Source organism: Pseudopipra pipra, chromosome 10, assembly GCF_036250125.1.
Source record: "Pseudopipra pipra isolate bDixPip1 chromosome 10, bDixPip1.hap1, whole genome shotgun sequence".
Classification (NCBI taxonomy): domain Eukaryota; kingdom Metazoa; phylum Chordata; class Aves; order Passeriformes; family Pipridae; genus Pseudopipra; species Pseudopipra pipra.
The window spans coordinates 18,580,874-18,601,918 of NC_087558.1; the positions used below are offsets into that span (position 1 = coordinate 18,580,874).

The 21,045-nt window shown below is 38.6% G+C and overlaps 1 long non-coding RNA gene across 1 annotated transcript; it reads left to right on the forward strand.

The window, feature by feature from the left end:
* The first annotated feature begins 503 nt into the window (after positions 1 to 503).
* On the forward strand, positions 504 to 13,222 carry LOC135419763 (uncharacterized). The gene is made up of 3 exons (XR_010433137.1): positions 504 to 608; positions 7,717 to 7,796; positions 13,123 to 13,222. It is a non-coding gene; the product is annotated as an uncharacterized LOC135419763 (long non-coding RNA).
* The last annotated feature ends 7,823 nt before the right edge of the window (positions 13,223 to 21,045 follow it).

The following is a 21,045-nucleotide window of genomic DNA, read 5'->3' on the forward strand; positions in this document are numbered from 1 at the left end:
ACAGGGCACAAGGGTATTTTAGGATTCACTAAGCCATAACTTCATTGTAACTGAAAAATCCATAGGGTCACTATTTTCCCTATGAGGCAGAATGCTTTTATGTGAGAGTCCCACTGATATCTGCTCCATTTAAGTGTTGTGATGTATTTGTTGTACTTGTGTGAGAAAAGTTGTTGAAGTCTCAGTCTGATCTGTGTGGAAGGCTCAGAAGAAAAGAAATTATTTTCCGTCTCTTCCTGATATCCAAAATTTCTTTCCAGTTTTAGCAACACGATCTAAGACTGTTAGAAGAAATGTCATGCATTAATCTCTAGATTTCATATGTACACATTATATGACAGATAACAGTACCTAGTTCTTTGGTGGACAAAAACCTCATTGTGTATATCAGATTTAAGAATATACCTGCAGCACCAAAGATTATGCAGGTATTTACCCACACAGATACTGGCAGTACCTGTAGGGTAATCCTGAAAAGTATTTTGCTTGGTTGACCTTTTCTTTTTCTTTCTGTGCATCCTCTAATTTTAGAAAAGCTACTAATTTTCAGCAGCAGCAAGACAAAACAACAACAACAAAGCCACAAGCAAACCTTTTGAAGCACACTGGTATGTTTTTATACGGTAAAATGTATATCATCTGTTATACAAGATACAACGAGGTATAATATAAATATTTTATGAGAGATGCATGCAGTTTTCATTGTCCTAACTAAATTTCTAACCCCTGAGAATGCAACTTAAGAACAAGCTTGTTGGGCTAGTCAAGAAGAGAAAATTTATATTCTCTGTTTCACTTCCTGAATGTCATTCCCATCCCTTTCTTCGTCAGTTATTAAAATGCGCAAAGCCACTTCTGCCAGCCCACTTATCCCCTGCCACACTGAATCAGCGTATCCAGAGAGTGTTTCCTCTGTGCTTGGAGCTGTCACAGATGGACTGGAAGAGCTGCTTTCTGGTGATTCAGTGCAGCAGGGGACACATGCTCCAGTGACAGCAATGGTGCACAATTAACATAGGCTAAAAGAGCAGAAAGGAAATTGTAGAGCAGAGTGAAAAGCTGCAGAACCCTCAGCTGTAACTCACTAAGGGCTTTCCAATTCTCTTTGCAATAAGGCAAAAAGGCAAGTCAATAAAGCACTGAATATTTTTGTAAGCCAAACTATTGGTCTATTTTTATATAGAATTATGAAATACCAGTGGACTAAAGCTGACTTCCATATGAAAAATGTTCTTAGGGAGAATTTGTGGAACTCAAAATGATGAATTGTCTTGATTTTGCCATTCTTTAGTAAAGATTTACAGAACCCAACCTCAGTTTCCTTGATCATTTTAATACTTTAAAAAAGAAAAGTGTTCTCAAGGGATTTTTACTGAGAAGGTTTTATTGTGAGTCCCCCTCTATTGCCACGCTAATCAATAGTTATGACTGATTGCTGTAACTAATCCATAAGATATAGGTCTGAAGCATGGAGAGTTTTTCAAAACTTTGTTCAACATCTCCCAGGAGGGGAGAGGCCCTTCCATTTAGGTACGATGGGCTTATTCCAACCTTTGCTCAGTGCTGTGCTTTCATGATTCTCTCTGTCTGGGCATGAAAACCACCACGTTCTCTAACATGTCCTGCTGTCTCTCATCCTCCAGCCCTGCAACATCACTGTAACATCCACGTGCTTGCCTGTTAAAATAAATAGCACTAATGATCTCCCCAGAAGCCTCTGCAGACTCTTTGGAACTTCTCCATTTTCAAGGTCACAACTCTGCTTGAGGTTGATAAATTCATGAATTAAAAATACTTAGCACTTTTCATCCATGAATGTCAAAGGTGAGAAACCATTGTTAGTCCCGTTTTTATCAAGGAGGAAATTGAGCTGTAGAAATGACATGTATAAATTTGGAAGCCAATCAGATCCAGGAAAAGAACATAATTTTCTGCACTCAGCTTGCATTGTAGCCATTGCTTCACGGTGCCCTTTGTGCAACAGCACAGTCTTATTAAAGTTGAGATTTAAGTTCCACAAGAGTCAGGAAATTAAACTCTGCCACACAGTATGTTCATTGTACATTTTTATTGGACATGGCCTATACATTACCAAGTGATCATCCTTTTTCAAAGGTAACTTTCAGAGAACCTTATAGTAGTAAGTGATGCATATTTCTTTGTTTACTTGAAGTCTTATTTGTTTAATACCATAACTGGGAACAAAACAACATACATTTTATTATTCTAGTTTTTATGACTGTATGAATCAAGGCCACTCTATTATTTTGCCCTTTTAAAAATTACTTTAGCAAATGTTTACAATACAAATAAATGTCTTAAACACTCTTCTGGGAAAGTCCAAAGATGATTCATACACTGGAGCTTTCATGGAACATGAGAAAAGTAATGGTGAAGTACCCAGGGCAAAGACCATTCCCTTCTGGAAATGATCTCTTGTCATGCTTAATTTTGATATTTTTCGCAAGAATGTTTTATTCAGCAAGGATGTTCTGCCTGTTCCAGTACCAGCCTCATTTCTCCAAAGCATCTCTTGACTGTCTATTATAATTCTTGTTGCACTCTCAAAACACTTTCTTGAAATGAGCACTCCTAATAAGCACCTCTATTCATGTAAGCACTCCAGAAAATCCTCTAGATGGTTAAGAGGAGACGCTGAAGAAACACTCAGAACCATCATAGCAAACCTTTTATCTCCCAGAAAACTCTGGGAGAGTCGCTCTTGAGAAACACTGAATGCTCTGCCAGCCACGTCAGCTACTATTTAGCCATTCAACAACTGAAATAGCTTCAGGTACAATCCTGTGCAGAATATACGGACAGTCCATTAGCCCTGGGGCTGAAATAGGCAGGCTGGTTATTTGACAGGCTCTGGGCAGGTCAAATTTATTGTTAAAATCCTGAAATTTCTTCTAGAAAAAAAATGTAATGTTTATTATATTTATAAAAACTGTATTAATCTTAAATTAAGTATTAATTTTGTTGACAGTTTCTTTTTGCAAAAGGCAGCCATCATGTAGGACAAGTTACAATAGCAGTGGTACTGATTTTATTGACGCGATGGGTTTTTTTTCTTATTTGAGCTCTGGGTTTTTTTTGTAATTTCAGCAATATTTTCACTGAAATACTTCTTTGTTATTGTCTCTGCTGCCTCAGACTGTATCATTTGTGTATTTGTTTTGAAAGAGAACTTGACAGAGGAAGGAAAGATGTCTAAGAAAAATACCATAATGGTATTTTGGTGAAAAGTGGCAGATTTATGGCCTTAAGAAATGAAAGATGTCCTTTATCTGTGTTGCCAGTGCAGCTCATTCTTTGGCAACTTCTCCACAGCAAGCCACCAGTACTCTCAGATCCTGAGTTTTAGATACTCTGACTCTGTAAGTAGGAGAACTGGATCAGCTTTGATTTTGCAGAAGCTTTCTCAGTCCGTATCACTTGTCAGTTCCTGGAGGACAGGCCTTGTAGTTTGATTAGGGTGGCACTTGCTGCCTTTACTGTTTATATGATTTGGCATTTAGAATTTCTACTACTCTCTCTATATAAATCACAATTATTTCTGTATTGAAAGACTTACCTTGCTGCTAACATTTTCTCTTCTTCCTATCCTATTAGTTGCATCTACCTTACTATTAAAGATTCCAAATAATATAGTCTAGTAGTGTGGCAATTTCCTATATTGATGAATAGCATAACTACCACTAGAGGGCTTTAATAAGGACCCAAATCTCGCCTCTGTTACACCCTTTCCAATCTGGAGGGATTTAATGGGAAGTGTAGTTGGCTACTTTTTCTTTAAACTGGAAAGACAGGCTGACATATTATATTTTTTTTTAATTAAATCAAAGTTCAGCTTAATAAATCGTGTAGACAATTTGCTTCCTTAAAGTTCAGTTAAAAAGAGACAGAGAAATTTTCCGAGACAGCGCTTGGAAAATGAAAGGTTCTCTTAATTGTGAAGACCAACCTTAAAGTCAGTGTACAGCCTGCTCCTTTAAATGTCTTTAAGGTGACTGTGTTTAAGGACAGAAATTCTTACTTAGCACTTAGCAGAGCTCACTGGGACCCAGGGGCTGGGATGCTCATGTGCACCACAGCCCAGGCTTCACCGTGGCTCCAGCAGTAATACAAAGCAACAAAATTTCTCAAGGGTCTAATGGCTAAAATTCATTTAATAATACTTAGCACTTCCCACTTTGGGTACATCTTCAAAGAGCTGAACTAATAGCAGCTAATTTAATCTTCAAACAAACTGAGTGAGGAGCATTATCATCGCTGTTAACTGAGGGCCAGAGCAAAGGAAGGCACTGCAGAGAAACACAGTCGTATGCCTCTAGCCAGCTGCTTTGTGCCTGACTAATAGGAAATGTTTTTAGAGGATTTAATCATGATGGGTATTTCAGAGTGGCTGCTGACTCTTCCCAAATCCTACATAGCTGTTTTAAAATCTAAAGGTAAATTCAAGGTTTTAAAAGTAGGGGGAGAGAAGAACTAAAAAAAAGAAAAAGTGTTTTTTATGGTCCTGGAAGCATATTCCATATTATAGGAATAAACTAAACTGTCAAGGAGAAGAGACATTTCAGTTCCTTCTCCCCAGAGCTGTGATTCTCAAGGACCCCATTTTACCCCATTTATGTTATTTGAAAAGGGGAGAGCAGCACGTTTATCTGGGCACCTTGAGGGCCCTGATAGTCTCTCCTGTGACCCCACGAGTTCTGCAGCTCTGGGGCGTGTGGAGGTGGGAGTGCATAGCAGCCCCTGCTGCCCTTTATGATCACATCATGGGGGTGCTTTTGGGTGGAAAAGCCACCACGATGCAAGAGCCTGGGCAGGAGGGAGGCAGAGAAGTGTGACTGCACAGCAGCACAGCCTGCAGTGGGAGTCCCCAGGGCAGCGTGGGGCAGAGTGGTGCCCAGCTCTGCTGAAGCCCCACTGACCTTGTGCCCAGCCCAACTGTGCCAATCCCCTCTCAGAGCACTGCTGCCATTTCTGCTGCTGCCCAGCCCAACCTTGGCACCTCCTGAATCCACAAGTAGCCAAAAAGGGCACACGGTGAGAATTCCCTCTTCATCAACTCCTCCTTCTATGGAAACATCCTGGGGCGGCTCAGGGAGGCAAAATGTAATTCTGTAAAATTGGAAAAATGCCAGAAACAGAGAATAGATAAAGGAATAAATGGGGATATGGGAGGGCAATGAATAACCTATAAACATCATATTTGCTTCTAAATAAAAGACAAGTCCTGGCTGGAGGCTTATTTGATTTAGTTAAGCCATTTGCAGGTCTTTATGTAAAAACTATCAAAAATATAGATATCTGGGTTCACAGAAAGGGGGTTTAAGAATTTCTAAAGTCTGTATTCAGCCTTCTCTGAAGCCTGCAGTAAGTATGAAATTACTAGTCAGATGCAAAATTAGCAAGCTCGGCTTTTGCTCAGGTTTAAGTACACATCCACTAGGATCACCTTCAGCAAAACAGTTAGAGAATGATCGGTCTTCTGCCATTGTAAATTCAAAACAGAGCATAGAAGTGCACAGGTTTTAAGTACTTATGTGCATATGTATATGTATATTTATATGCATAAAATTAACACCTAGTTTTATGCAAACAATCTAGTTAAAACCAAAGACACCTAGTTTTACGCAAACACGCATCTACATATTAATATGTTTAAGTGTTACTTTTTTCAGGAACTGCAAAAATGCTTAAGTCAAGTGAGATGGTGTGTTTACATTTCTGTAAAATTGCAGGGCATTTGAAAAAATATTTTGAAGTAAAGAATTAGAACATTTCGATTTAGGAATGAAAAATATTTTTTAGTTTTTAATAATTTTATTATTAATATTATTATTCAAATATTTGGGTTTGGGTTTTTTTTAGTGAGTAGGTTATTGCCTTGCTTTTTATACAGAAGAGAGAAACTACATTTCATTGCAATGCTGGGCAATATGCCATGTTGTTCATGTTTCAAAACCTGGGCTCCAGTCCCCCGTCCTTCCTGACAATGACTGGTCCAATGGAGCAACGATTCCTCCTGTCAGCCAAGTCAGTATTTCTGATGTGTGTTGGTTGTTTCCCCTGTGCACTTCCTGCCACTGTTTCCTTGCAATTGCACTTCAGAGCACCAGGAGATTGAGATCCAGAGTGGTTATGGGATTTCACAGCTTAGGGCACATGATAATGAAAAGCACAAATCTCCTTCATCTCTTCCTCTTGCATGTGTATTTTGTGAGGATTCCACTGTATGAACGCTCTCTACATTGCACAAAATGGTGCACACCACAGTAACAATAGTATTTTTATTTTTATTTCAAGTTGGCTCATTTTACTGCCCTTGCTCTTGTCATGGATCCAACTCAGGTGAGAATGGAAATGATATAATACAGCATTAGCCATTACTTTGGAAGATATGTGAAGGGCAGAAATTCTGGATGCCTTAGGCAGGTAAGCAGTAATAGGTTACCTGCCTAAGGCATTAATTTAAAGAGCGGTGATAGTCCCTTCCATGTCTACAAAAAAAAATCTTTGAAGAGGAAGAGGTGTAATGTGATCACAGAGCACTCAGAAATGTATTCATTGCTCTGCTTTGTCTTTGTAAATCTTTCCAATGTTCAGCAGGACAGCTGTGCTGTGGCTGCTAGCTATTAGGGCTGCACACTGCTTTTCAGATTTACAGCTGTGTGCTTGTCATTTCCAGATGCAGTTTTACTAAGACAGTCACTCAGGAAACGTTGTGAGAAGCAGCAGGTTTCCAGTAAAACATGCCCATAAACACCACGGTTGCTGGCAAAATAAGACTTACACCCAGATGCTTTAGGAGAAAAACAGTCTATTCTTTGTTCACTTTTACCCTGAGGGTTCAACTCAGATCCATAAATATGTACAATGGAGCAGCCCATCCAGCTCGGCTGGCCGATGGGACACGTAATTCCCTGTCTCAGATGCTTCTGCTATTTCTGTTGCATGGGTCTGTGCAAGGATTCTAGCTGGGGCAAATAATTCAGAAAGCTGTTTCAATCAAAACTCAAATCCTGTGGTTAAATTTGTTCTCAGTTCAGCCGTGGCTAGTTGAAAACTGGACTTAGCTGAGAAACACAAGCGTTCAATGCACAAAACTCCTGCTGTTTCTGAATTATCCCAACAATACCCATTTCCAGTTCCTCCAGACTCTGCAAGCAGATTGCAGCACAAAAATTGCAAAGATTTAATTGGTACCTGACAAAGGATAAGCAAGGTGGGGACCACAGGCTGCTCAGGAACTGGACTTCTGCCAGAGGAAAGCTCTAACCAGATTTGGAGATTTCTGGGAGCAGCAGCTCTTCCTTATGATATTGGGCTCCACATGCTTGTTGGTATTTGCAGGGACATGGCAAAACTTTGGTTTGCCAGAATAGGACAGCAAATTCACCAGTCCATAACATGTACAGAAATTGGGAAGGATCTTCTACAACTCCTATTTCTCTATATGCTTATTGCATATATTAGTAAAACTCTAAATACCAGAGCCAGCCAGACCTTGGGAACTTTTTGTTTTCTCTTCTTTTTCTTACTGGGTCTCATCTGTTCGCTTATTTACATATTAAGAAAAATATAGTAAAGGATCATTCTCAGCTGAGATTTTCTATAAAGTATGCTGCATTTTACAAATTAGAATTATAACTGTGACTGGTAACAAGGAATCACATGACAGTTTTTTCTCTCATTTGTTTCTCCCAGCTTTTCTTCTTAAGTGAAAGAACTTCCTGAATCAGTTTCCACTTGAACGACAAGCAGCATCGGATGGAAGACTGGAAACTGTATGTATCAGTGTTGATGTTTGCCCCTGGTCAGAAGGGGAAGGGTATTTATCCTGCTTAAACTCAGATTGGGCACCAGGTGCCCACCAAGCTATGCTGTCACTCCCCTTCTCAGCTGGACAGGGGAGAAAAAATGCAACAAAAAGCTCCTGGGTTGAGATAAGAACAGGGAGAGATCACTCCCTAGTTAGTCATGAACAAATCAGACTCAGGGAAAAATGAACTGAATTTATTACCAATCAAATCAGAGTAGGATAATAGAAAAAACCCCCCAACATTTAAAAACATCTTCCCCCTAACCCTCTCTCTTTCCTGGCTTAACTTTACTCTGCATTTTCTCTGCCTCCTCCCTGGCACTGAAGAAGGGGTTGGGATTGGGGGTTTTGGTCCGTTCATCCCATATTGTTTCTTCCACTGCTTCCTCCTGAGGGTGAGGACTCCTCACAGTCTGTCCCTGCTCCAGAGTGGGGTCCATCCCATGGGAGAGAGTCCTCCATGAACTTCTCCAAGAGTCCATCCCATGGGCTGCAGTTCTTCATGAGCTGCTCCAGCTTGGGTCCCTTCCATGGGGTGCAGCCCTTCAGGAACAGACTGCTCCAGTGTGGGTCTTCCACAGGGTCACAAGTCCTGCCAGCAAACCTGATCCAGAGTGGTCACCCCACAGGGTCACAGTCTCACTAGGGCATCCCCCTGTTCCAGTGTGGGGTCTTCCATGGGTTGCAGGTGTGTCTCTGCTCTCCCGTGGACCTCCATGGGCTGCAGGGGCTGCATGGTCAGCTCCACGGGCTGCAAGGGAATCTCTGCTCCTCCCACTCACCTCCTCCCACTCCTTCTGCACTGACCTGTGTGTCTGCCGGGCTTTTGCTCTCCCATAGCCTCACTTCTCTCTCCAGGTGCAGTTGTGAAGGTATTTTTCCCCTTCCTTAACACATTATCCCAGAGGTGCTGCTGCTATTGCCGAGAGGCTCAGCCTTGGACAGCAGCAAGTCTGTCTTGGAGCTGGCTGGAACTGGTTCCATTGGACTCAGGGGAAGCTTCTGGCACCCCCTCAGAGAAGCCACCCCTGTAGCTCCCCCATTCCCAAACCCTTGCCGTGCAAACCCAGTAAAAAACAGACCACTTTATCTTTCACTCTCATCTCTCTGATGGAGCAGGGCATTTATTTTTCTGGCAAGTGTTGTGTTTTCTTTTTGGCCTGTGTACCCCCTCTGTAGCATAGAAATCATTTCCTTATAGCTGTTTTTACAGTGCAGGGCAAAAGTTGATGTATTCATTACCAAGGCTCCCCAGGCATTTTTTTTGTGCAATTTATAGAGATATACTGAATGAAAGATATCTACTGCCAGCTTGTCAGCCCGAGCGTGGGACTGTGCAGTCCTTCTCAGCAAGTGTGTTGTCTTGTGACTCCTGCCTGCTCTCCAGTGGCTTTGGAAAAAAGCAAACAGGACTTGAGAGCCAAAACAATAGTGACAAATTGAAATGTAGAAGCGATACTTCAGAACATCTCCTGTCCCTGCTCACATGGTGCAGAATGATCTTTACCCCGTGAGATCCTGGCTCATTCTGTAAAATGTTTCATTTCAAAAGATGCACATGACAAAAAAGCAGCTCTTTCTCTTTCCTGAGAATCTAATTAAAGTATAGAAGCTAGTACAAGCAATGTATCAATAATGCTCTAATATACAAATTTTGCACCTACTGCATGTTGACCAGATTGACACTTCTTGTAGTAGAAAGCAAAAGTATTTCCCTGAGGATTAAAAGAAAAAATATGTTGACATAAACTGCTTAGAATTGTGAGCTGAGAATGCTATTCCCAGCCAATGTCAGATTTTGTTCCTAAAGGATGACGAGCTTCATCGCAAATGAAAATCTCTATTGCTTTAGTAGCTTTGTTTGTCATCTGGCTTCTTTCACTGTTTCTGCATGGAAATGTTCCCCTTATGAATGTTTTTATTTCTTTCACACTTTATTTTTTCAGGTGTGCCTTGAGATTGGCAAGACAGTGCATAAAATACCAAACTCTGGAAATTTCAAAATAAGATTTTTTTGCAGTCTATAATAGAAAAATATTTCTTTATGCATTTTAATAAAACCTTATTTTTACTAATGAAGATTAATTTATAAATGAGAATTTCCTTTCTCATTTCTTTCTCTGTGTGTTTTGCCTTTTTTTTCCACTGGACACAAGAGTGTCAGACTACCCAGGCTTCATTGCGTTTCCATCTCAATTTTAGGTTTCAATTTTCCTTTTTGTTTCTTTCCTTTTCTTTTCTCCTATTAGTAAATGCAAGTCTGAACCTGCAATTTTCTTAGAATATTTGTTTATTTTTAATTTATTCAAGTTTTAATTCCTTTATATAACTTCGCTTGCTATAAATGAAGAGATTACAATTTAGTCTCACTGTTTTTTGTCATGTCTCTTCTTGTGTTGCTGTTCAATGAGTACCCCAGCAAACACCATTCCTTGACCTGCTGGTATCTCTTGCTTTTTGTACCAACCTCTAATTTTGTCAGAGGTGGTGTGGTCTAGCATAGCTTTGGCAATGAGATCCTCCAGGGCTGTCCGCAGAAGCAGCTATGAACTGTGCTTTGGGTGTGCTCCTGTGTGCTCATGCAGCTACAAGGCCCCTCAGTTTCTCTTACCTGGCATGTTCAGCTTCAGTACAATCAAACCACACCACGAGACACGTGCAAGGGAAAATAAAGAAATTAAATTCATTGAAAGAACTAATTAATGCAAATAAGAGGAAGGATTGCCTTCTTGCATTGAGCAAGATGCTTTCTTCCATTAGCAGAGGCTGCATTCGGGTCACAATTGAAAAAAACCCAGTAATATAAATGTTTACTTTGAGTGAGTGTGAATAGTAAACAAAAGGTATTAGTGGAGTTTCTCTGGAAGCACCTTTCAATGTAGATCCAGTTCTGAACTTCTGCATCTACTCTAGGGTTAGATGATACAGTGTCAACAGGATGTCTTTTGAATCATTAATTGATTAAAGGTGATTAGCCAGTTACAGCTCAGGGAGAGAAAGCTGATTCTTTGCCTCTTGTATGCTCTTTTCATGGATTCTGTTGATTACATCGTGCAGGCAGGCAAGGGTGTAGCACAGTGGTTAGGTCACCCTAATGAAGTCAAATAAAATGTGTTTTTAACAAAGAGGTGGAGAACATTTTTAATTAGACATTTGTGAAACACTATTACTTTTTTATACGTTATTTTTATTGTGGTTGTTTTCCCAGGAACCTCCATTTAACAGAGGGATGTTTTATGTGGTATGTTCTGGCTTTGTGCACGGAGGCATAAGTTTGGTGGTTTTTTTTTAGGAGCAAGGAATATATATAACATATATAGTATTTATAACTACTCTTTAGAGACATCACCTTAGTTTTTGTCACTCAAAAATAATAGAAATAGCGAGCTTTTCATGTACATTATTTTTTATACACACTATATCCCAACATGACTTCTGGGGGATCTGTTTGGTTGTGCTTTGTAGTTTCATAGGTCTGGCACTCTGCAGTAAAAAGGTCTATAAAAATTCCTTTATCATTTTAATAGATGAACCTTTTTCACAGAATAAAAAACTAAACAAAAAAGTCTAAACCAAAAAAGCCTCCAAGACAGTGGCAGTCTGCTGACTCCATGTATCCACTGTATTTTCAATGTAAATTCCAAAACTTTGGAATTTTTTAAAAGTTATGAAAATCTTTCACATCCTTGGTTTTTCTGTATGAAATAACCTAGACTAGAGTGAGAAAAGAACCTGAAAGGACTAGGTCCCTGAAACTGCAGATAGCTGGCCTTCTGGAAGGAGCAAGTTCCTGAACAGGCTCCCTGAGGGTTTTGTGTGGATGAAAACAGAGGAATAAGAGATAAAGAAGGCAAGCACATAGACAGCTCTGCTTTTGACATGATTTAATAAGAACAAATTCATGTCTTAAATGTTGTACTTCATCAGAACTTCGTGTTTGGATGCTAGGAGGATGCCTGGATGAGATGGTTGGAATTTCTATTCCAGCTTCTGGAGTTGGATTTCTAAACCTTTTATTTCAAACCAGAACCGCCATGGAGGAGCTAATGCCCTTATTTAATATAATAACTCTGTGATTAATATATCCTGTCAGTGTGTGGGAAACCTGAATTCAATTTCCTCCTCTGCTTGAGGGATTTGAACTCCAGACCACACAAAGTGACCTGATCAGCAAGCTACTATATTCTGTGGGTGAAGAAGACTCTCTTCATACTTTCTAAGATGTCCAAGCAACATGCAAAGCCAAGTATTAAAGAGGCTAATTTCTCTGTTATCTGGTGATTAATGTTCAGAAAACACAGGGTGCTGAACCCAGTTTTCCTGTTCTGAGTAGTACCTCTATTAGGGTGCTGGGTATCAAAGGTGCCTGTTCTAGTCCTGTGCTTGTGGACTGTGAGCCAGCGGGTATTTTCTGAGAATATGTGTCTGAGATTTGAAGATCCAGCAATGAATGTGTACCCAGCCACTGAATCCCAGAGGACCACACAAGTGTGTCAAGCTTCCCCCCGCTGCCTGAAAAATGTCCAGAAGCACAGCTTTAGGGAGCAGGACATTCTGAACATCCAAAAGGGCAATGAAACCATGGGTGACAGTCAAGCAAGTCTGGAGGGTTGTAATTTTGGCATGGCACAGGAAATCTGCCCCCAACTTTTTTATGGTTCAAGTCAAGAACCTCTTTTCCTTCAAAAACTGAAGCAAAGGATGAAATTTTTTATCAAGTTAGCTTGTTTGCAGGCCAATACAATGCTTGGCTGATTGCATTGGGTATGGTTGCCTACTATTCCAACTTGCTGTTATGCTGTTACATTTTATTGGTCGCTTAGTTATTTTCATTCTCAGTGCCACAACAGCTCTGAAACCAATTGTGGACGTGTGTAGGTCAAGGGGAAGGAAAATTAGGGGTCATCTTAAGTTTATACAGTGGTGCTTTTTCATTTTCTATCAACCTAACTACATTTAGGCTCCCTGTCGGGTAAGCTTTTTTTCCCCTTGTCTGTTATTTTCAAAGAAGAGAGTGCATATGACAGTCTGAGAATAGCACCAGCCTGAACACAGATGGTAGGGATTACACCACACTGAGCCTTGACCTTCAAAAGCCTGCCGTTTCTTTTCAAGGTTTCTCTTCTTTGACAGGTATACTGGCTTTTGTCAATTACTTTCATTAATGCCTTTTTTTCATTAAGATCAATTACCTGTGCTTTAGACAGTGTCTTAAAATTACAGCAAAGCAGGTTCCAAGTTGAAAAGCTGAAACTGTTTTCTGTATTTTTCCCCTTTCTGTTGCCCAAAAGTACTCTGAAGCACTTGAAGATTTAACTCATAGTGGAGAAACATCACCCAGTTTCTACTCATTTCTATCAATCACTCGGTCTATGAGATTCTGGCTGGTGCATAAGGTAAAGACTAACCCATCTAATCACAGATCAGGTTTGCAGGGGACTGTATTTCAGAGATATTATTTTCTGAGATGTTAAATATTATTAAAATATTAAATATGGGAACAGAAGTTAAACACTGATCTTAGAATGGGGAAGGAAACTTTGCACAGGCCAAGATAGAGCCATTCCTGCAGTGTAATGATACCATCATGTAAACATCAAATGAAAATCAGCTGTTCCAGGCCAACAGCATTGAATTCAATGGTATTCACTGGTACAGCTGAAAACAGGATTTAGTCTTTTCCTCGTTAGAGATACTGACAAGCAGGTAAGAAATTCAAGTGCTTGTTGGAAACCTCATGAATTGAACAGCCAGAGCCATGGCACTCTGCAGAACTGGGCTGCTGATGTAAGAACAGATTCTCTTGGGAGTTTGGTTTTTCTCTGTTGTTTTGGGGCTAGCTGAAAATGCCATAAATGGTTTTCCTTAACATCATAGAGTGATTTCTGTGACTGTAAGAAATGTGGGAATCAGTGGCCAGTCAAATAGAATATTGCATGTTTCTCCCACTGTTCGGCATCTCACCAAAAAAGTCTGGTTTGAATTTATTTCCTATAGACATTCAAATTTCTCTGATAATAACCTATTTGTCCCAAACCTGAGACTATCTTTTCAGAATATACATAATAAGGAATAAGATCATAGCTACCAGTTTAAGGCAAAATGAGACTCTTTGTCCCCTCAGGTCTTTTATGGCACCCTTGCTCTCCGCAGCCAGAACGAGGGGCAGAAAGGCTGGGTCAGATTTGACCTGCCTCTGCAGTTTGCCCTCAATCACACAGGAGAGCATCGAATCTGCAAAAAGACTGCACATGTTGTGGCAGTGCAGTCCTCTTTCCCAAATGACTGGCAGTGGGTGATTTCTCAGGAGCAATAGAGATGAAGGGAAGAAGGATTGAACCGTTTTTCTGGCTCAGTGCCTCCTTTTACACGGTGCTGCAACTGGAGGGACAATCTAGTCCCAAACCAAACCTTAAAAGGTGCTAACATACAGGACAGCCAGAGGGATAGAAACTCCTCATGGTACACAAGGGAGATAAGCAATTAATGCTCATTAATGTTAATAAGAGTTACTGTGTAAATCCTCTGTTTCCTGGATCAAGCAAAAGAAAGTCTAAAACCATAATAAATCTGCCTCAAATTTGGTAATGTTTATTCCAACTACAATATAATCACTAGAATAACATTGTGGTGCTGTAAAACATGTTGAAATATAGTGTTACATCATCACTGCTATTTGTTACTAAATTTTATTCAATAAATTATGGTGCAATCCATGGTTTGGGATTAAAACAACAGCTTTAAGTCTTCAGAATGCTCTTGGTTCAGGACAGTAAGTGTTTTGATCTAAAATAAATAGATGATAAAAAATCCACATGAGATTTGCTTTCATTTTAAAGATTCGTTAAAAAAGGATTTATCATTATCGCTAAATATAGGGGGAAAAAAATCAAAATCTGAAATGCTCCATAAATTACCTCCATTTTTACCACATAACTTATAATTTAAAAGTTACTTAAGAAACAAATGGTACTAATTTCCCTTAAAAATCTCAATCACATAGAAAAATGAGCTATTCACTTTGAAAGCCACAAGCTACACCTAAAAACTAAAAACAATTACAGAGTAGGGTTTTTTTCTTGTTTCAATACTGAAATGAAAATGATTTTCAGACTCCTGATGAGATTTTTCTGTTTAGTTTTTAGTCCACACTTCTTGTCAGTGAATTCTTTAGTACTAGTATAGGTGGTAAAAAATTATCTGAGATAGACAATCTTTCTGTTGTGGGCTTGTACTTATGAAATTATCTGCTTATTAATGATACTCTGTAGAATAAAACTCTATAGCACATTAAAAACCCCGCAAAAAGACCAAAAGCTTTGTCTTTTGTCTAAATGATGTATAATCACACTCATCAGAAATATTATTATTCACTGCTGAAAGTGTACTTAATTTGAAAATGTGTTTCACATGCTGCCCTTTCCAAAAAAAATTTCATAATAGTTTTCAGCAAAATATTCTTTCTTTGTGATATATAGTTTCATTTTATTAAAAACCTGGGATTGTTTCTATTTTTTTTTTTGAAGAGAAACATTCTATATCATGAGTTAATATTTTATGATTCTGCTCTGAAATCACCTTTTTTCCTTGCTAATTTGACCTTATATTTAAAAAATCCCTTGGGCCTTTATTTATTGTCACTCTATGAAAAATATGGGAAAAAAAGGAAGACAGAACATACTTCAGTGGACTGTTTCCTTACTGCTAAGCCTGTGCTTAAGTTATGCTGAAATGGACCTAAGATTAATTCCAGCAGAAAAGTAAAAAATCGTGAATTACAAATGTGTAATGAATTATTTATTAAATTATTTTGTTCATCAGATCATTCTTATTGAGATGAGCACAAGTATCTCTGAAGGGTACATTCTGCAAGAGTTTGTATGAGTAGAGTTTGCACAAGAGTTTAGAACTACCAGAGAGAAATGAACTCAAGTCCAAAATGGAAATTTATTGAAAACTTAGGTTTAGTTCATATTTATAAGCACTTAACAAGAATCTACAGATTTTAAGATCTGCCCAAGCATGTTATCGCTGTGAGAAACTATCCCAAAACTTGGTGAACACTCTGTTATTTAACTCAACGCTTTGTTCTTTAATTGGAAAGCTCTTAAACATACAATATGTCAAATTAAAATAAAATAATCTGTTATTTTTCATATTAATAACATAATTATATTGCACCATTATAAAATTGCTTTCAGTCTAATTATGTCTAGGCAGAGATTACAGGTAATTAATATAACAAATAATTTTGACTACAACTAGCAATAATTGCTTTCTTGAAGAATTTTCTAAAACCTTTAAGCAATTTTGTTACTTCTACACACAGTATTGCAATAATTCTTTAACAGTTTGTAATTAATTACTTAAATAGGTAATTAATTGTTACATTGAATTGCATGTTTGAAACAGAACAAGAACATTTGCAGTCAGAACTGTTGGTGAGTGGCTCCTTTGGTCACTGGATCTGGAGCCCCAGAGACTCAGCCAGGGCAAGAGCTCACATTTGCTGTTGTGGGAACAGGGAACACATCCCACACTGCTGCCCTGCCCCATCCCAGGGGCCACAGGAACCAGGGAGGGAGTGAGACTGAGTGTGAGGGGGTGTGTGCACAGCCATGCACCAAAGGGTGTTGGGCAGCTGTGAGCAGAAATAACATTCCAAGAGAAAGGGTCCAAGAACATGCTCTTTCACTTACAAGATCATTAGTTCTGTGAAATAATATGGGAACCTCGAATATACTGTATTATCTCAGGGTATGGCACATTAAAATACAGGTCTGTGAATGGCTGTCATTTAAAAGCCCATCTAGTGGCATGTTTTATACCCATCTTATCAGTAAATCTCTTTTTTTAAAAGATACGTGATCTAAAATTTAAAAGTAAAATTTAATTTCCTCTCCTTACCAAATACTATGCCTCAGTACCAGGCTCATGCTTCAAGATCCATTTCACTAAGGGATCATTTTCATCTTTTGTACTCTGTGTTGCCTCTTTATGTCAGATATTTTTACATGTTTTATGTTTTTGCCTGACCTTATCTTCCAACTAACACTGAAATACCAATCGCTGATGCAGCTACCAGTCATGTCTATCCCTTCCCTAAAGTCTTTGTGACCTACTAATCAAGGTGAAAAGGATTTCACAAGTCTGAGAAAGAAAGACCCCTTTAAAGTCAGGGTAAATTAGGCAACGTAAATTAATTTAAAAAATCATGATTCTCTTCCTGAAATGAAATTTCTGGTACTCTGTAACAGATGTACAAGACAATATCGTGTTACTAAAACATCTCTAATAAAGCAACACAGGCCAACATGTCAGCTGAGCATCATCCAGAGATGTTTTTAAAGTGAACTAAAACTGTTTTCATTTCTTTTTCTCTAAAATTTCAGTTTTATGGTTTTGTAACACCATTGGCTTTATTGGATGTGGAGGTGTTTCACAAAAGGCAAGGTTTATTTTGGGACCTTAGCATGATTTTGGACTCCTATACTTAAACCATTATAAAGGTTGTTATTGTTAATATTATTACTAAGCTAAACAAAATCTAAAACGGATCTCAATTCTCTCCACAAACACTAGAATTAGAAAATCAAAATGTTCCTTTCAAAACATCCTACAAATTTTGAGAAAAATACACAAGATTTACCAGAATAAAACTCATAATCCTCTTTCCCTATGCTGTTGTATTAATGCACTAAGCCAAAAATATCCTCTACATACTAAAAAGAGTAAGTATATTCTGAATCCCAGCCTAAAGGTTTAATGTGGAGATACTGTTTGAGATCTTATTCCTGTGGAAATTGGGTCCAAGTTACAATAGCTTTGATACTGGAAAGCGTTCCTCAAGCTCTTACTTGCAGGCTAAATTGGGTTTAAGAAAAACCTTCTTGGGGAATTTATTATTACATTGCTCATAAAACAACATCCCATAGTTTTATTTCACTAGCTTGTGACATACAGAAATCAGGCAAGGATTAGCTGACTGTAATACCAAACATATTAGAACAATCCCTTTGTACCTGACAGCAAATTGCAAACAGCAGCTCTGATTCTCTAAGCTGTGGAGTTCATATTTCAGAAGTGCTGAAATATTCAACAGCTTATTAAGACTTGATGCTTATTGTTGCCTCTGATGGAAAATGCAGTATTCCTCCAAATATTAGAAGTCCCAGCAAGGACTTGGTGATCTGAAAACAGAAATCTTGGGAATTTTGAAGTGACCTTATTAAATTAATAAGCATAACCAACGAACTAATGAAAACTCTACTGTCCTCATAGACATGCACATACCACCATCTTCATGTAGTCCCTATTTTGGCACTCAGTACAGGAATACTTGCAGTTTTGTATGCATAGCAATGTTTGGAAGAAGTGCTTAAAAACTTAATAGCATCTTTTATCCTTTGACTTGTGCAAAAGGCTTTTGCACAGGGTGTAAAATACCATACAATATAAGTAAATGTAGTGCAACTAAATCAGTTGCAATGATTTACATGATAATTTAATAATCTAGAAGTCAAATATCTTGAATGTAAAGCTAATAAATATTAAAATTGTGATGAGAAGCAGCTTCATTTCTAGCATTATCTCGTAGACAGAGATGAACAAAGCCTGAAAAGGCAAGGGATTTCAGAAAGAGAAATAATATTCTATTTTAATTTGTTCTTCATTCATTTTTAAGAAAGTGAGTGTTACTATATTGGACAAAGAACAGGAAAGAACAGGCATTTTTCAGAATACTTGCACAAGTTATACAAAAATTTAACATATATGTAAAGATTGAACAGAGAGTTATGCAAATATAGGGAAGATTCTCCTACTTTTTTGAGGATGTCATATGGCTGTCTGTGCACCAGGCTTCATAGGCTGCCCTTGCCAAAAATGTACAAAGGCAGAAACACTTTATTTCTGTTCACATTATCAAAATTTAGTGGAGTTGAACCCTTCAGGAAGGAGTCCTGACAGCTTCCAGGACCACACTTCAAGCAGTGCAATACTGCTGAACACAGCTGATAAGCAACATCACAAGCCTCCCTGGCAATGCTGCTTTTCTGTGGAGATTCTGCTTTATGTCCATTCACTATCTTACAACACCTGCATCTTGTGCTACTATGCTGCCATTTGTGCTCAGGTAAAAAGGAGGAATTTGCTTTTTAGAGAGGAAACTGTGCTTTGAGTCAGTCTGGACTATAAATCCAGCCACAACTACAGATGCATTTTGCCTCAGTGTGAATATTAGAAAGGTTATGAAATTATAGAAATATTATGAGACACATAAACAATGTAATATGGGAACTTTTCTTAATACAGACATTCATTTATTCCTAAATGCCATTGAAAGAGGCTGCAGAAACATTTGAATTATTTTTTAATGCATCAATGTATTGCAGTACCTTTTCTTCTTTTGTTTCATTTAGCTAAAAACTACTTAAAGACTGTTTAGAAAGAGAAACACGATGTTAGAAGTTGAAATGAAGCCAAGGTGTGCCCTTGTTTACAGATCTAACTGCCATATGAAGAGTACCAGGCACCTGTTGCCTTGAGCTTCATTGAGCTTCATTGTGTTTATTTTGTTTTTAATACCAGAGGCAAAAGAACGGCTTCATTTTATAATAAATCAGAATGTCAGTATTGCAAAGGACGACCTGCTGTGCTCTTCCCAGCTCCCAGATGCTTTCTTGTTACATTCACGGATAAGTGGATGTTTCTTTCTCGTGGGACTGAAGAGAATTTCATAAGAAATCTATTCTCTGTTTTAAGAAGTTGGTTAACGTTCCTTTCAGTATAGGATGGAGATCTCCCCCCCCCCAAAAATATCACTTGGGGGAATATTGTGTTCTCCACATCCTGCTAGATCCATTATCATTAGTTAGAGCAGGTAAGCAGATGTGCAGGTTGCATAAACTCAGGACAACATTTGTAAAGGAAAATACAGACTAGACTATACCATTCTTATTAATTTGCACACATGCTAGACTTGTCCAAACACATTAGGTGTAATTGTCTCCCTTCCCAAAGATCTCTGAAGCAACTGTGGTGGACCATAAGGTCTGGAGAAGAGGTAATTGCCAGAGCAGCTGTCATCGAGCAAATGACTTAGCTGAAAAGTTTGTAAAGGCCTCTTGCCTTTCCTAATAGCCCTCTACAAACTGCAGCACTCAGCTCCACGGTCAGATTGCTGGTCCTGGGTGAGCTACAAAAGTTGCTCAGGTGGGATTAAATTTTTACATTCAGCAGTGGCTAATCATAAGGGCCAGTCCTTGGCTGTTGTATTTCTGTTCAACATAACCATGTCTATTTTGAGTGGCTGGTGAGCTAACACTAGGCAGGCCATAGCACAGTGTAAAAGATCATTCTTTTGTGTAAATTCAGAACAGTTATAATGCAGTTATTGGGCTCAGTCTAATTTTGATTTTGTGTCAAAGCAATTAGATTTAGGCCAACTGTGGTGTTTAAAAAAGGATCAAATCTGGGGAACCACAATCAGTTTAAATGACAAGGCAATTTGCAATCAAGCCTTAGGTGTAGAGAAACTGTTCTTACATGCCTTTAAATACTAATTTGAAAATGGAGGCATCAATTTCAATTTTGAGAATGGAATGTCAGAAATAACTTATAACTGGACAATCTGACTAACAATTTAGTCAGATGAGGTGGGTTTGAGATTAGAAATTTAACTGGTTTCTGGAATTCCAGTTTTTCCACTTTCAGGACAACCTGTTCCTAGTGACCAAAGGACTCTGTTAACATTTGCTGAGAGTATCCCTGGCACTATTGTCCCTTGATCCATATTAGTCATTAGATCTATTCCAGCTGTTTTATAGGCCAACATTTCAGTGTTCTAGAGCTCTTGAAAAGAATTGGTGCACAAGCGAAGCCCCTCTAGTCTACAGGGGTCATTGGAGAATGCCTGGGAATGAAAAACCCTGAGGTCAATAATCCCAGCCTACAGAGGGTAGGTCCAGTTCACCAAACCACTGGAGAAAGGGCTTGCTTAAAGAATATCTTCCACATCATCAGAAAATCACCTCAACACGAAGCAGCAACATCAGCTCTCTTATTTACTTGTATGTGATATTACCAACAGCAGCATGTCTTTATTTAGGCAGGTGTAAGTAATTAAGATGGAAATCCTGAATTGATGTAATAGACTAGATAGGATTATTTTTTTTTTGGGAGATACACTCAGCCTGGAAGTTTACATGCTGACA